Raw genomic sequence first — 17,666 nt, forward strand, 5'->3', positions numbered from 1 at the left:
TATATTGTTCAAGACCAGCTGATGTTTTGGAAGATATTTCAGTACATGCATGCTTAAATATTGTAGAATCTGTGAACCTCCGGAAAGGACAAGACTGTGCTTTGTTTTTTAATTTATTGAACGATTAATTGCATTTTTGTTGCACTTTAAAAAATCCCGGGTTCCACACAAGTCCAAAACATTGTTCCACAACAAATAGATTATGTTAACTTAAAACCACGGTGCTACATAAATAAACATAATCATAAAAATGAACACAACACTGGACTTAAGAGCTATTTTAAACCAGTACATAACTGACATACCAGAGTGGCAATCTATTATACTAACTATGCAAATACATAACTACACACATAACCTAAGACAGACTGTACAAGAACTTTTAAATTAGACAGTACAATATTGAGCAAGATGTGGCACAGGTTGTATTTAAAGGTTGAAGAAAATAAGTCATGCAACAGGATATGTGGTACATTCATATATAAACACTGTTTTCTTTATTGAGTCCCTGTAAGATGGAGTTTAAGGAAAATATTTGGAGCATATGGAAAATTTTTTTACAGTTGGTTTGTCAAGCCCACTCATGAGGCACACTCAAATGCACAATGTTTTATAGAGACATGGATTGATTTTAAAAAAGTGTCTTGTGCAAATGTGCAAACTGATGAAATCATGCATGTCATTAAAGCAATAAAAGCAACGATTGGTTGGGAAGAACATTGTTTATTTATTGCCCTACACAGAAATATCGTTTGGTTCAAACCCAGTGTAACAGAGGCCAGCAAGTCAAGTGCTTCTTCAGCCTCTTTGTTTGAGCAACCAACTTCCATGCAGAAAGTTCCGAGTTCAATCCCAGCTTGGAGTGGCTTGGGTGGTGTAGGACTAGTGGAGTTACATTGGTGCCATGACCCGTATAGGAGTGAGGTTTAGGAGGGTGAGTGTAACATAGGCCAGCTAGTGTAGTGCTGTGCAGGTAAAACCTTACTCCTCTGAACCTAAAAAGGTGCTCTAGCAACAAATGCTAGAGGCCATCTTCTTAGCCTCCTTGTTAGAGTATCCGACTCCCATGTGGAGAGTCATCAGTTTGATCCCAGCTCGGAGCAGGTTGAGTGGTGTAGGACCGGCAGGGTTCAGTTGAATGGATGAATGTTAATAAACTCATTTATTCATTAATTTTCCTTCGGATAAGTGCCACAGTGGAATGAAATGCCAACTTATCCAGCATATGTTTTACACAGCGGATGCTCTTCCAGCAATTCTCCTGTGTGTCATGTCTTTGAATTGTAAGGGGAAACTGGAGCATCCGGAAGAAACTCATGCGAACACGAGGAGAACATGCAAACTCCAACCACACAGAAGTGCCAACTGACCTAGTCAGGGCTCGAACCAGCGACCTTCTTGCTGTGCTGTGAGGCGACAGTGCTAACCACTGAGCCACTGTGTTGCCTATTAATAAACTCAACCTAAGCTCATTCTGATAATGTAGTCCCGTGGACATTTCTGTAGACTGCGAAATACGTCCCGGGAGGTATGTATTTTCGCAGTTTTTGTTTTTGCAAATCTGCGAGAGGCCGCTGTGTGCGAATTTTTATTTATTTATTTTTTTTGCATCTCAATTGACTCTAGCGAGTGCCGTTTGCGCCCGCACTTTTCTCGCATAAACCAACCAGAGGCCTTTGTCAACTGACTGAATGATTGACTGGACGACCGGCCAATTGAATGACCCACGCTACTCCTTCCCTAAACCCAACCAATTTTACGGATTGACAAGCACACCCACTTACTTCCCTGTACCCAACAGACGGTTTACAAAAGCCATCCAGAAAAAGAAAAGCCCTTGTTTAGATTTTTTTGTTTTTGGATTTTACCACATCCTCACCTTGTTGTTCACTCGTTCATTTTAGTTTTGGGATTCTGCTTTAGTCTTACCTGATTTCTGGAACCACTCTTCCCTGGACTCGAACCCGGTTGTCGTTGTTGTTGTAGTTAACTACTTTCTGCGTCTCAAGCCCGCCGAGGTACATGACGAGCTATCTAAACAAACCTTTTGTGGCAGGAAAGCACTCCACACAAAGGTAAGTGGTCAGCCGGTTAGCGCCAAAAGGAACAACGTCAAACCGCCCCGTAGTGTTCGCTTAAAAAAATTTAATGCAGTCATGCGTACCTCCGGCTACATAATTCGCAGTCTCCAGAAATGTCCACGGGACTACATTTACAGAATGAGCCTTTGTTGAATAAACTCTATTCTCAGAAATAAAGCTACAAAGCTGACACTGAAAAGTCATATGACATATTTAAAAGGAATATGTTTTTACCTTAATGGTCTATATTTTTCACCTTTGTGCAATTATGAATTACTAATAATTTCAATTATAAGCCTGCTGTGAAATTAACCTTTAACATCTACTGAGTTAAAATTGCCATAGTGGATCAGACCGACATGATGACTGAACGTTTTTATTTTTAGGTGTCTTAATCCTTTTATCACAGCCTAACCAGTACATTAGATCACTTGTTTGTGCTCTGCGTTCGCTTTGTTTGTTTGCTCCAATGGCCTCTCTTTTAATATTAAATGTGCATCCCATAGACATTAATCTGAATAAAATTGATTATTGCTTTCAGGCATTGCTAAGAGCTTTGCCCTCTGTTCTGGAATATTAACACACTGGATATGTATTGATGTCTGATCCAGTGTGCTTGTGTGTGTGTGTGTGTGTGTGTTTATGATATATAAGGACACAAATGTGTATTATGACATGAGTTTGACATAGGCATTACAAGGAGATGGTGAATTATGAGGACAGTGCTAATATTCCCATTTATAAAAAGGTTTATAAATAATTAAGAATGATTTTTTCACAAAGTAAAACTACACACACTTTTCTGTAGGGGTAGGGTGATACTACAGTTTGTGTAGTATTAAACAATCCAAACCTTTCCGCAATTCCCCCGAGAAACAAATCTTTTTGTGTGTGTACTGGTTTTGGTGGTTTACAAGAACACAAATGTGTATGACATGAGCATGACCTACAGTTGAAGTCAGAATTATTAGCCCTCTCTGAATTATTTGCCACCCTGTAATTTCTGTTTAACAGAGATTTTCTCAACACATTTTTAAACATAATAGTTTTCATAACTCATTTCTAATAACTGATTTATTTAATATTTGCCATGATGACCGTAAATAATATTTTACCAGATATTTTTCAGGACACTTCTATACAGCTTAAAGTGACAATTAAAGGCTTAACTAGGTTAATTAGTTTCACTAGGAAGGTTAGGTGTAACGCCGGGACTGACACAAACAACTGAGGTTTGGATCCACGTGCAGGTTTAATCAGTGGTCAGGCAAGCAAAGGTTAACACAGGTGCAAACAGGTATATGGAGACAGTCCAGAATCGTAATCAGTAAACAGGCAAGAGGTCAAAAGGCAGGCGTCAGACCAAGACAAACGGGCTAACAAGGCTAAGGTCAAAACACAAGAAAACAAGACTAGGAAACGTGTTGTAGTGTTACTTTACAGATAACAAGACTCTGCAAAGTGAATGAGTGAGTGTGTAGCTTAAATAGTGTGTGCGATCAGTCTCTGACAATCCTCAGGTGGTGTGAGTGTAATCAGTCTAGATGAGGAAGCATGTGTGAGTGTGAGCGAAATGCATGTATGAAAATGTAGTCCAGAAATGGCGGATTTGTAGTCCATGGTTATAGTTAGTGAAATCCAGCAATTATGAAAGACGATCGCTGGTAATCGTGACATTAGGGTAATTAGGCAAGTTATTGTAATCACACTGAACTGAGCTAAACTGAACTGAACTGAACTTAAACACTAAAACCTGAACCACACTGTTCCAGTTACTGAACCACACTGTTCCAGTTACTATGACCATTTATGTGAAGCTGCTTTGACACAATCTACATTGTAAAAGCGCTATACAAATAAAGCTGAATTGAATTGAATTGAATTGTATAACGATGGTTTTATCTGTAGACTATCGAAAAAAAAAAATAGCTTAACGAAGCTAATAATTTTGTCTTAAAAATGGCTTTTAAAAAATTAAAAACTGCTTTTATTCTAGCCGAAATAAAACAAATAAGACTTTCTCCAGAAGAAAATATATTATCAGATATAAAGTGAAAATTTCCTTGCTCTGTTAAACACCAATATTAAAAAAAGAAAAATAAATTCTAAGATGGGGCTAATAATTCTGACTTAAACTGTAGGTATTAGGATGTTGAGATGGTTTGTGAGGACATGTAGTGTCCTTGTGATTCAAAACTCCTCAAAATCATACTTACCAGGGTCTTTGTAAATTCTAAATTTACCACAAGTTACCTGTAAGGCTTGGGTTGAGACTAATGCCATATAATAATGTTTAAATAGCTTTTTTTGCAGTATAAAATGCAGTACACCTATGGAGAGTCCTCATAAACCTTCTATACAAGTATGTGTGTGTGTGTGCTCTCCATTCAGTGCCTGTCCTTGTGTGCCAATGCGTATTTGGACATGAAGAGCCGTTTAGAGTCCTCCTAACAAATCAGCATTGTTCTGTTGCAGGCCCAGTCCTTGGCTCCAAAAGTGTAAACAGACAACTGTTGGCCGCTGCTCTTCCTGCCAAAAACTTCTTAAGCGAACATACGCTCTGCTTCCATTCCTCCAAACACACCAGTCGGAACCAAGCGGGCTATTTCTAAAATCCGTGCCATTGTCAAGAGGAACATTTCATCCGAATGCCATCGTAATTAAACCAAAGCCAATTCTCGCATGCCGTTTCCTTACATCTTCCTCTCCTCCCCCTCACTTCGTTATTTCAGGGATGCATCCATTTTTGTTCCACCTGCCAATAATGGTTTCCACCCACCGCCGCGCAGATTTCCCCCCAATTACTGCATGTCACCCTTTCACCTCGCGGCCCCCTCCCTCACGGTCCATTCATTACGCTCGGTGCGCATCGCTCTTTCTCTGGTCACTCTGTCCGTCTTCTTCCAGTCTTTGTGTGCTGGATTAATATTTTATGAGCTCCTTGATGACGGGTGTTCACTGCTGGGCAAACAGGCCCAGCTGAGCCCCCCTTCAGTCTCCCCGCATGCCTGCTCATCAGTAAACCCGCTGGGGAGCCCTTCTCTCTCCTTCACTGACTCCCTCTCTCTCTGTCTTCCTATCTCTTTCTTCTGTGGCTCTAACTAAATACAATGAACCATCATCATTTCTTTGCTGTGTCAAGGAGATTTTGCGTTTTTTTTCTGCGAGGCTGGGTTATTGTAGTTTGGCTAAAGCGGAGAAGCGTTCACACTGTGGATGGTGTTATAATGATGTAGTTTTAAAGATGATATGGTGGTATCGATTATGGCACAGAGTAACAAAAGAGTGCATCTGGGCCCGCCCACTTTTTCAGCTGCACTAATTCTGGAAATATTTTCCCTTTGGGATAGTGAAAAAGTCTTCATTAAAAGCGCTGTAAGCCCTGAGGCAAGCCGAGCAGCTTTGAGGAGAATCACAACCCTATAAACTTTCATTTAAAGCAAGGAGGTATATGGAAAATCAGATAACAAGAGAATGGTGCAACACAAAATTTAAAATCTCCTCATCGTTTGTTCTTCCTCATGTGGTTTTAAACCTTTATGAGTTTCTTTCCTCCTTTGCACACATACAGTAGGCGACTCAGTAGGTAGTGCTGTTGCCTCACAGCAAGAAGGTCGCTGGTTCGAGCCTTGGCTGGGTCAGTTGGCGTTTCTGTGTGGAGTTTGCATATTCTCCCTATGCAAAAGGGTGCTCCGGTTGTGTTTCCTCTGGGTGCTCCGGTTTCCCCCACAGTCCAAAGACATGTGATACAGGTGAATTGGGTAGGCTAAATTGTTTGTATGTATGAGTGTGAATGAGTGTGTGTGGATGTTTCTCAGAGATGGGTTGCGGCTGGAAGGGCATCCGCTGCGTAAAAACATGCTGGATAAGTTGGCGGTTCATTCCGCTGTGGCGACCCCAGATTAATAAAGAGACTAAGCTGAAAAAAAAAAGAATGAATGAATGTTGAACACATAAGGTATTTTGAAGAATGCTGGCACATATTGATGTCAATTGGCTCTATTTTAACGATCTAGGCTCAAAGTCTAAAGTGCATGGTGTAAGGCATTAAGCATGTGTCCGAATCCATTTTTGCTATTTTAAGGATGGAAAAATTAACATTATCAGAACTGCTACTGACTAATAGGTTCTGAAACTAGTAATACCTACTAGTATTCAAACAGTTTACGAGCAATGCACTCTGAATGAAGCACAAAGAATTTTTAAGTAACCCATCTCATGTACTCTTCCCATTTTACTATCTTTTACCTTCTGGAAGAAGATACAGAACCTTCCGCTGGAAGCTGAACAGACTTAAGAACTCTTTTATTCCAGTGTCAATCAGACTGTTGAACACTGATCGATAGTGTATGTAATTCTTTTGCATGTTGGCTTATTTTGAACTGTTATCGTGTCAGAACTAGATGAAGTGCTGTGTGAGTCCACAGAAAATTTCCCCTTGAGGGACAATAAAGTATAGAAACAAACAAACTCCACACAGAAACGCCAACTTTTCCCACCCGGTACTCGAACCAGCGACCTTCTTACTGTGAGGCAACAGTGCTAACCACTGAGCCAATGTGCTGCCTTTTAAAACATTCATTCATTCATTTTCTTGTCGGCTTAGTCCCTTTATTAATCCGGGGTCGCCACAGCGGAATGAACCACCAACTTATCCAGCACGTTTTTATGCAGCAGATGCCCTTCCAGCCGCAACCCATCTTTGCGAAACATCCACACACACATTCACACACACACTACTGACAATTTAGCCTACCCAATTCACCTGTACCGCATGTCTTTGGACTGTGGGGGAAACCGAGCACCCGGAGGAAACCCACGCGAACGCAGGGAGAACATACAAACTCCACACAGAAACGCCAACTGAGCCGAGGCTCGAACCAGCGAGCCAGCGTCCTTCTTGCTGTGAGGCGACAGCACTACCCACTGCGCCACTGCGTCACCCCCTTTTAAAACAATGTTGTGTAGAAAAAAAAATGCATCTCTTGCAGGTAGTTTGTCGAACCCACTCACCTGCGTGAAGTACAAATTGCAAGATGTTTTTCCAGAGACATGGAGTGTTGATAAGAAAGTGTCTGGTGCATATGGATTGGAGTGTGTCCAAGTGGTTTGTCAAGCCCACTAACCTGTTCCAGAAGGTGTCAGGTGCATATGAAGAGGAGTGTGTCACATACAGGTCAATTGTACAATAATCAGTGGTTCTTCTCTGAACCTTTATATTTAAAAGCACTAACAATGCCAAGAATGTGGCTTTTCCGTCTTTCGAATGAGACGTTAAACCAAGGCCCCGACTCTCTGTGGTTGTTAAAAATCCCAGGATGTCCTTCGAAAAGAGTAGGGGTTTAACCCCGGCATCCTGGCCAAATCTGCCCACTGGCCTCTGTCCATCATGGCCTTCTAACTATCCCCATATTCCAATTGGCTTCATCACTTTCTCCTCTCCACCAATCAGCTGGTGTGTGGTGTGTGGTCTGGCGCAAAAATGGCTGCCGCCGCATCATCCTGGTGGATGCTGCACACTGGTGGTGGATGAGGAGATTCCCCCCATTGTGTAAAGCGCTTTGAGTGCCCAGAAAAGCGCTATATAAATGTAAGGAATTATTATTATTATTATTATTATTATTATTAATTCTCATGTGTAACTTTAATCTGATGCAGCGTAACTTGATTTGGATGATAGGGTCTGCAAATGTATGATTAAATCTCAGCAACACTAAAATAACTTGGGTACAAAGCACGGTTTCAATTCCCCGTCTGAACTGATTTCCTCATGAACAAAAAAAGATACTGACTCTATTTGCAGAAAGGTGCATATGTGTATTTTGGCACTAATGATTTTCCCCATGGTGTATTTAAAATGCCTCCCTTTTAAAATGCTCTTGTAGGTTGACACCGTGGGAAATGTCACAGCCGGGTGACATTTGACAAATGAAGCTCAGCCTATGCCGAGGAATCTATTAAAGCTGTGCGTTTGAGAGACCTGCGCTGCTTTCAATTGGCATTGTGTGAACCCGACAGTATCCGTGTCAAAACCCGGTGCAACAGAAACACACGGGTGTCAAACCCCATCTGTTTCTCCAGCTGCGGCGCGGAGAGGCGTGTCTCGGCAGTCCTCCCCCTGCAGCACCCCAAATCCACCCCAAAAGCAGCACGCTTCACTTCATGCCCCAATGTGAGCATTAAATATTGAGGGGAGCTACATCAGGCTTGAGTGATCATTTTGGGTGGATTAAACTTTGGTTTTGTTTCATTTTAACCCTCTACAACAAAAATAGTACACATTAACTATTTAGCAACCAATTTTTAAGATATAGTTCGTAATTTTACAATGAAATATTCTAAAATCATGTCAGTTTTTTCACAGATATTCAGATTGTTTCTTATATTGTTATTGATTCATACATGCATCAATTGTTTTAATTAATTGCATATTAGTAAGAAGTTACTCCAAATGAAAGTCATTAATGTGTTAAATGTGAAGGTGCACAAGAGATAAATATTTTATTTAACATAAAATGTACTACATGCATACTTTTAGGCTACAATAGCAATTAGGGCTGCACAATATCAGCATCGATAACGCAATGTGCGCATCCGCAATAGTCACTTCGCAAAGATATGCAATGTCAAGTCTGAATTATAGTTAACCAGGAGCCACAGAATCATATTTAATCAGGAGCCACAGAATCATATTTAATCAGGAGCCACAGAATCATATTTAATTGCTGTATTTTTAAGGAATTTATATCATTAATCCAAAAAACATTTCTTTCTTAGAATTTTTGTCTTGTTCCTAGCCCAAATATCTACATTTCAAAGCAAAAATAGGATTATTTTAAGTACCCCACTGGCAGATCTCTTTAAAACAAGCAAAAACTCTTAATTTCTACTGATTTCTTCTGATGGTGAAAACTTAACATTATTTTTTTACTTGTTCTAAGAATTTATTTGATATTTGGACTAGAAATAAGACAAAATATAAGAAAATCTTTTTTTTTTGCATCGTGATTATTTAATTTCTGTACTCGAATACTGTTACTGTTATCTTCTGAAACTGTATTCATTCATTGATTCATTTATTCATTCATTCATTCTCTTTTCAGCTTAGTCCCTTTATTAATCAAGGGTTGCAACAGCGGAATGCACCGTCAATTTATCCAGCATATGCTGGAATGCCCTTCCAGCTGTAACCCATCACTGGGAAACAACCATGCACATTGCACACTCATACACTACGGACAATTTAGCTTACCCAATTTACCTGTACTGCATGTCTTTGGACTTGGGGAAACCAGAGCACCCGGAGGAAACCCATGCAAAAACGGGGAGAACATGCAAACCTGCAGACATGCTGAGGCTCGAACCAGCGACCTTCTTGCTGTGAGGCAACAGCACTACCTGCTGGGCCACCTCATCTCCCAGTCTTGAACTTTATTTAAGTGGCAAACTTTATAATTTCTTGTGCCTAAATGGCTTAAATTCTCTTAAAATCTTACAGTCACAGGCCTTAAAAAAACACATGTGAATGAAAGTCTTTCATGTTATTAAATTAGAGTTACTCCTTGCAACGACTCCACAAATCACATTTTACAGTGATTACAGCAGATTTGCACATTGCAATATTAATGCTGAAATGCTATATTGTGCAGCCCTAAGTCCAAAAACATGTGGTATAGGTGAATTGGGTGAGCTAAAATTGTCCGTAGTGTATGAGCGTGAATGAGTGTGTATGGATGTTTCCCAGTGATGGGTTGCCGCTGGAAGGGCATCCGCTGTGTAAATCACAGATTAATAAAGGGACTAGGCCGAAATTAAAATAAATGAATGAATATCTTGTCTGTTGACTGCTAAAATGGCAATAAAATTCACTTTGTTATTTTTGTTTAAGTCGACAGAGATAAAAGACTTCCATGATGCAAATTCACAACTGTAAATGAACAGAAAACACCATGTGAACCACAAAACACTGTTAATTAATGAATATTATTACAGGGTTTATACTTTATATAGTATTCATAAACACTTTTATTAGCGACACTAGTGGACGTTTAGTGAACTGCAGTCAGCAACTTTGGCAGATGCTTGCACATGTTACAAGAGACTAAACATGATTTTTTGCCTCTCTTTCCTGATATGTAACTTCCATGATGCAATTCACAACTGTAAATGAACAGAAAACACCATGTGAACCACAAAATACTGTTAATTAATGAATATTTTTACAGGGTTTATACTTTATATAGTATTCATAAACACTTTTATTAGCGACACTAGTGGACGTTTAGTGAACTGCAGTCAGCAAATTTGGCAAATGCTTGCACGTTACAAGAGACTAAACATGATTTTTTGCCTCTCTTTCCTGATATGTATCTTAAATTTCACTTAGTTCAATTTCACTATATGAAAGTGCATGTGACAAATAAAGGCCTGATTTGATTGAATGCCCTGATATACCGATAAAAATATCCATATGCTGTCCACGAGCTGATAACGACATTTAAATGAATGTGTAAACATGTGCTGCGAATAAGCACACAAGAAAAACGACAACAGTGACAAAGCAGATTATCATAGTGATATGATTGTATGATGTTTGTACAAGCTCGGCAGTTCTCCGGGATAATGTCAACAGATGAGGTGATTAAAATGACAACTGTCTATGATGGTTTAATGATCATAGCTATGCAAGTCTTCAGTTGGAATTAACGTCCTTCTCATTTCACAACATACCAATGTTTAAGAACAGTGTATCAGCATAAAATTGCATGTTTCATACGTGTTTTTTGTAAGCATCCGTCACATAAATATTTACACCCAGGCTTACATAGACAACCTAGAAAATTAGGGATTAAATTAAAGGTTTAAATGTTTATACATTGAGAACACGGCGGCTCAGTGGTTAGCACTTTCGCCTCACAGCAAGAAGGCCTCTGGTTTGAGTCCTGGCTGAGCCAATTGGCATTTCTGTGTGGAGTTTGAATGTTCTCCCCGTGTTGGCATGGGTTTCCTTCGGGTGCTCTGGTTTCCTCCACAGTTCAAAGACATGCGCTATAGGTGAATTGGATTAACTAAATTGGCCGTAGTGTATGTGTAAGTGTGTATGGCTGTTTCCCAGTACTGGGTTGCAGCTAGATGAGCATCCGCTGCGTAAAACATATGCTGGATGATGCCCTGAGAAATAAGAGACTAAACCGAAGAAAAATGAATGAATAATTCCTAACTGACCTATTCTAAGTCTAATGCAACCTAAAATGACTCTCTCTCTCTCTCTCTCTCTCTCTCTCTCTCCTGCTCTCATGTGTAAGCTAACTCTGTGTCAGCAAATCAGACTGACTGACAGGCACCGAGTGTTTCAGATTGATTAAATTAATTGGTTAAATATCCCTCATTATCATTGTCGTTTCATTGACATCTGCCAGATAATCAGGACATTGTATATGCATGATCCCTCATTTAAAAAAAGATCAAGAGGTTATTCAAAAAGGAAAACAAAGTCTTTATGTAGAAATAAGAAACAAAAAGTATAAATATAAGAAAAGCTTTTTTTTTTTTTGCATCGTGATTATTTAATTTCTGTACCCGAATACTGTTACTGTTATCTTCTGAAACTGTGTTCATTCATTCATTCATTTATTCATTCTAATTTGGGCTTAGTCCCTTTATTAATCAAGGGTTGCAACAGCGGAATGGACCGCCAACTTATCCAGCATATGCTGGAATGCCTTTCCAGCTGTAACCCATCACTGGGAAACAACCATGCACATTGCACACTGATACACTACGGACAATTTAGCAAACCCAATTTCTTTACCAACATAATAAAAAAGCTGAAAAAAATTCATCTTAATAATTCTATATTTGTTAAATAATATGCAAAACAATACAAAAGAGGCATAAATATGAAAAGGAAAGGTGAAAAGGTGTTTTCCTGTATAAGTAATAAACTGTAGTTCCACCCATGGAGAAGCCAAATATATGAATGAACCGCAAATTTATCCAGTATGCCCTTCCAGCTGCAGCCCATCACTGGAAAACACCCTTACACACTTAATCACACACATACACTACAGCGAATTTAGCTTACATAATTCACCTATACCACGTTTGTTTAGACTTGTGGGGGAAACCGGAGCACCCGGAGGAAACCCACGCCAACACGGGGAGAACATGCAAGCTCCATACAGAAACGCCAACTGACTCAGCCGAGGCTCGATTAACATTACAAATTTTCAGTTTTTATATGATGCCAGTAAAGACCAAATACATTGATTACCTTTACACACACACACACACACACACACACATATATAAATATACAGTTAAAGTCAGAATTATTAGCCCGCTGTTTATTTTTTCCCCAATTTCTGTTTAACGGTAGGAAAAAATTTTCAACACATTTCTTCACACAATAGTTTTAATAATTCATCTCTAATAACTAATTTACTTTGTCTTTGCCATGATGACAGTAAATATTATTTGACTAGGTATTTTTCAAGACACTTCTACAGCTTAAAGCAACATTTTAAGGCTTAACTAGTTTAATTAGGTTAACTAGGCAGGTTAGGGTAATTAGGCAAGTTATTGTATAATGATGGTTTGTTCTGTAGACTATCGGAAAAAAATATAGCTTAAAGGAGCTAATAATATTGACCCTAAAATAGTGATTAAAAATTAAAAACTGCTTTTATTCTAGCCATAATAAAACAAATAAGACTTTCTCCAGAAGAAAAAATATTATCAGACATACTGTAAAAATTTTCTTGCTCTGTTAAACATAATTTGGGAAATATTGAAAAAAAGTACAAAAGTTTCAAAGAGGGGGCTAATAATTCTATTCTTAGCCATATATATATATATATATGGCTTCTTAGGTGTGGGTGGTACTACATGTTATTACTTTTATACAGGAAAACACCTTTTCACCTTTCCTTTCATATTTTATGCCTCTTTTGTATTATTTTGTATATTAATTTACAGATATATTATTATTATTATTATTATTATTATTATTATTAACATTTTTTCTGTTTTTATATGACGCTGGTAAAGACCAAATACATTGTTTACCTTTTTCTATATTTATATATGGCTTCTCCCTTGGTGTGGGTGGTACTACAGGTTTTTACTTGTACAGGAAAACACCTTTTCACCTTTCCTTTTCATATTTTATGCCTCTTTTCTATTATTTTGTATTTTATTTTACAATGATATTATTATTAATAACATATTTTCAGCTTTTATATGATGTTGGTAAAAGCAGACAAAACCTTGTGTTTTCATATTTTATGCCTTTTTTCCATTATTTTTGCATATTACTTTACAGATATTATTATTATTATTATTATTACATGTTCTGTTTTTATAAGATGCTAGTAAAGACCAAAGACAATGTTTACCTTTTTCTATATTTATATGGCTTCTCCTTTGGGTGGTACTACAGGTTTTTACTTGTACAGGAAAGCACCTTTTCACCTTTCCTTTTCATAGCACAGCTTTTATATGATGCTGGTAAAAGCAGACAAAACCTTTCCTATTCATATTTTATGCATTTTGTGCACTATTGTTGTATATTACTTTACAGATATTACTATTATTATTAATATTAACATTACATTTTTTCATGTGATTTCATGTAGTTTTATATGATGCTGGTAAAGACCAAAGACAATGTCTACCTTTTCCTTTACATATATACTATTTTATTTATATGAAACAGTACAAAAGAAAGGCATAAAATATGACAAGGAAAGGTTTTGTCTGCTTTCACCTGTAATACCGCCCCTACCTAAAGAGAAGTCACGCCCATTCCAGAAGCGCTTCAATGAAACTGTTTCATGACGTGTTTGCCCCGCCCTCTCTCCCCCAGAGCGGCTTTGCGCTGCTCGCTGGAGTCGCAGGCGCTTCACAACAATGTAGCACACGCATAATGGGATTTACCGGCTTCACTTTCAAACGCTTTTGTTGTTGTTTTAAAAATTAATAAGACTTTCGCTCGACTTCAAAGGGAATGAAACGCAGTGCCTCTGAATGAAGTGAGTAAAACTGAGTCCGCTGAGAAACTTTTCCTGCATTTATGCCTGATTTAGATTGTTAGCGCTGAATGTTAATCTGTAGACGCTTTCAGAAAGACACTTGCTGTTTGAAGAATAATACAAGTGCATTTCTGTATTTAAAATAATGACATTTGTGATGGATATGTTTATAGTTGTGTTATATTAAGTTGTCAAAGGAGTTATCTTGGGTTTACGAGATTATTAAGCAGCGCAATTAGAAATAATGTATTATATTAGTCATTTACCTGACAGGGATTTTTATTACTGAGGTAAATTTGGTTTTAGACTTTCAAACTTTTTAATTAGTAATATAAATTCAGAAAAGTATTCTTTGCAAATTCTAAATAGTGAAATTATTTTAGCAGCCATGCAGTGAATATTAAAGTACAACGCTGTGCACAGTCAAATACATAGTGCTAATGTTGCTTTGAAGCCATACTTGCATGTGATTTCAGACCGAATATTCAATGTACCATGGTAGACAATATAGGAAGCATGTCACAGTTGTCACTGAGTGAATGTGCGAATATAAAACCAACTTTACCTCAATATTTGTATTTAGTGTTTCATAATTTACCAGCAGAGCACTGAACATAATGTATCTTTGTGTCCAGCGTGTTTATATTTTATAACCTCTCACTGCAGATCTCAGAGAGTATCCATTGATTTTTTTTTTCTCTTGCAATCTATTTCAAGCTCTAACAAGCTTCACTTTGATAGTAAAGAAAAAAAGAAACATGAAAAGCCTCTTTCTGTAAGAGTCTGGCTTTGAAATGTAGTTTGGAAACATTTTTAATAAACTAACCGAGCATTATTCAGTTCTGTCTATAAAACTTTCTGATTAAGATTGTTAATAATCGTACATAAATAGCATCACACAAATGTTCCTGCATTTGAAACAATCATCAGACAGCTGCGTGGCTATTCTCAAGACTCCAATTAGACCAAGGTGTCTAGTCAGAGACCTCCAAATGGCATGATAACCTGTTGTGGAGTGTATGTAATGTATTCAAGCCTAATTGGAAGAGAACTAAATGTTTAATCACACATTTACTCAGTGGTTTTCCAGCTTCTGTATCAGCAGCTTGCGGTTATTGTACTATTCCTGGGGGAGGTGTGGTGCGCCACTCTAGGAGTCGTGTTTGGGATTGTGTCTTTTCAGCGAGCCGTACCAAGTTTCATGAAACCCGAACATCTCTTTTCACCCTCTGTTTCTTTTTTTTTTTCTTTACGCACTCCCCCTGTTGTTATGACTCCATTGTCTCCTTTCTAAATGCCTCCTCCCTTTTAGTCCCTGAGGAGCGGTGGGTTTTCACCTTGTGTTCAGCATATGGGGGGCGTAATTTGCTGCTCGTGTTGACATTCTTTTATTGTTTCGCACACACGGTGCCCACAAACAAGTTTTTCCTCCCTTCAGTCTCTAATTCGAAATTGCAATCCTGCATATTTGCATTTTCGTTCCCTCTTCAAAGGCGGCCCTTATCTTGTAAAATGTTTGGCTTGTAAACGCTTTAGGGAACCTTCATTCTTAGTCGTTATTACGCTCACTAAGCTGGGCAGACAACAAAAAAATACAGCTGTTTTTGTTCTTTTCATCCTATAAAACAGCTATTAAAAAAATGAAAATCCTGTCATTGTTTACACACTCTTTACCTTTATGAGTTTCTTTTTTCTGTTAAACACTAAAAGAATATATATTTTAAAGGAAGCTGGAAACCTGTAACCATTGACTTCCATTGTATTTGTTTTATTCTATAGTTTAAGACAAAATAATTTCATTTAAAGAGACGGTTCAACCTAAAAAGAAAATTCTGCCATCATTTATTCACCCTTTACTTGTTTCAAGCCTGTTGGAGTTTCTTTCTTCTGTTGAGCACAAAAGAAGATATTTTGAAAAATGTTGGAAACCTGTAACTATTGACATCTATAATATTTATTTTTTGTGTGCCATAGAAGTGAAAGCCACTGCTTATGAGTTGAGTTCAAAGTATTTGAAAACAACATGAAGATTTTTAATGCAAGCTAAAATTATTTATAATTTTTGCTTCTAAGTTGTCAAAACATCGGTTTAACCTTGACTTTCAAGTTTAAAACTCTTAGGTTTAAGACAATACAATTTCATTTAAAGTGACAGTCCACCCCAAAAAAGAAACGTCTGTCATAATTTATTAACCCGTGTTTCAAACCTGTTTGAGGGTCACAAAAGAAGATATTTTGAAAAATGTTGGAAACCTGTAACCATTGACTTCCTTAATAGTAGTTTGTCCTACTATGGAAGGGAAAGCCACTGCATAGGAGTTGAATTCAAAATGTTTGAAAATTACATTTAGTTACTAAACAACATTAAGAATTTCAATGCAAGTTGTCCAAAACTATGTCTATCTTATACTTTCATGCTTAAAACTCTAAGTTTAAGATGAAATCCTTTTATTTATTTTTATTTACCCGTTTTTTAAGTTCACACAAAAAACAGAATTCTGTCATCATTTATTCACCCTTTACTTGTGTCTAGCCCGTATGCGTGTCTTTCTTCGGTTTAACACAAATAAAGATATTTTGAAAAAATATGTTGGAAAGCTGCAACCACTGACTTGCATAGTATTTGCTTTTTCTAGTTTAAGACAAAATACTTTCATTTTTGTTCACTCAAAAAAGACAATTCACCCAAAAAAGAAAATTCTGCAATCATTTATTCACCACTTATTTCAAGCCTGTTTGCATGTCTTTCTTTGGTTGAACACAAAAGAAGATATTTAGAAAAATGTTGAAAACCTGTAACCATTGACTTCCTTAAAGGTGCAGTAGGTGATCTTTCACAATGCTAACAGCTTAGCATAAATCTCTGAATCACAGTCCCTCCCCTGCAGTCTAGAGCCACACCTCCTTAAATACGAGCACAGCAAAAGAACCCTCTCTCATGTGTCAAAAGCGAATAGTGCTTGTCTGGCGGCGAGCAAGCTAAACTGACATGCTATTTCACAGTGAATATTTAGAGTTGCATGGTAAACAATATAGGGAAACTAGGCGGAATAGCGCAATTTACTTGTGTAAAATCTACATTATAGATGCTGTAAAAGATCCCTTATGAAACTGAAAATAGTCTCATCAATCTTTTATCGGAAGATTTTAGTGGCTGAACGACACTTCTGTGAAGATATAACCCATTTGTAACAACATCTAACGTTACATCAGCTTTGCATGAAGCTAAAATAGTTTTAAAACAAAACATTACCTGTCTAAGAGAAATCCTTCAGCCATTGTGTCATCCTTTCTCCAGCGTGAAAAGGTGACTCCAATATTGATTCAGGTTTTAAAAAAAAGTTTTGATTAAGCAGGTTTTCACCAATCGCACCCGCACACCCTCTCTCGTGAACGCGCGGCACCAACAGTGGCGCAGTTGTTCAGATCTGCATTTGCTGACAGACAGATTCGCCTACTTATCGGAATTATGAGAGATGTCGGTCCTATTTAATTGGATGAACATTTTTTTAGTTTTATACCTTACACAAAATATAAAAATACATATAAATAC

The 17,666-nt window shown here is 37.8% G+C and overlaps 1 protein-coding gene across 5 annotated transcripts in view; it reads left to right on the forward strand.

The window, feature by feature from the left end:
- Positions 1-17,666, forward strand: part of plxnb3 (plexin B3) — a 192,456-nt gene that overhangs the window by 54,378 nt on the left and 120,412 nt on the right. For 3 of the 5 annotated variants that reach the window (XR_015497540.1, XM_087264221.1, XM_087264223.1), the window contains exon 1: positions 13,969-14,113. The exons of the other annotated variants lie outside the window; for them this stretch is intronic. The gene's annotated coding sequence lies outside the window, so the exon portion shown is untranslated. Of the gene's footprint in view, positions 1-13,968; positions 14,114-17,666 lie in introns of those variants that run through there. 5 annotated transcript variants of the gene reach the window in all.

The sequence above is a fragment of the Danio rerio genome, chromosome 8, assembly GCF_052040795.2.
Source record: "Danio rerio strain M-AB ecotype USA chromosome 8, GRCz13ab, whole genome shotgun sequence".
Classification (NCBI taxonomy): Eukaryota; Metazoa; Chordata; class Actinopteri; order Cypriniformes; family Danionidae; genus Danio; species Danio rerio.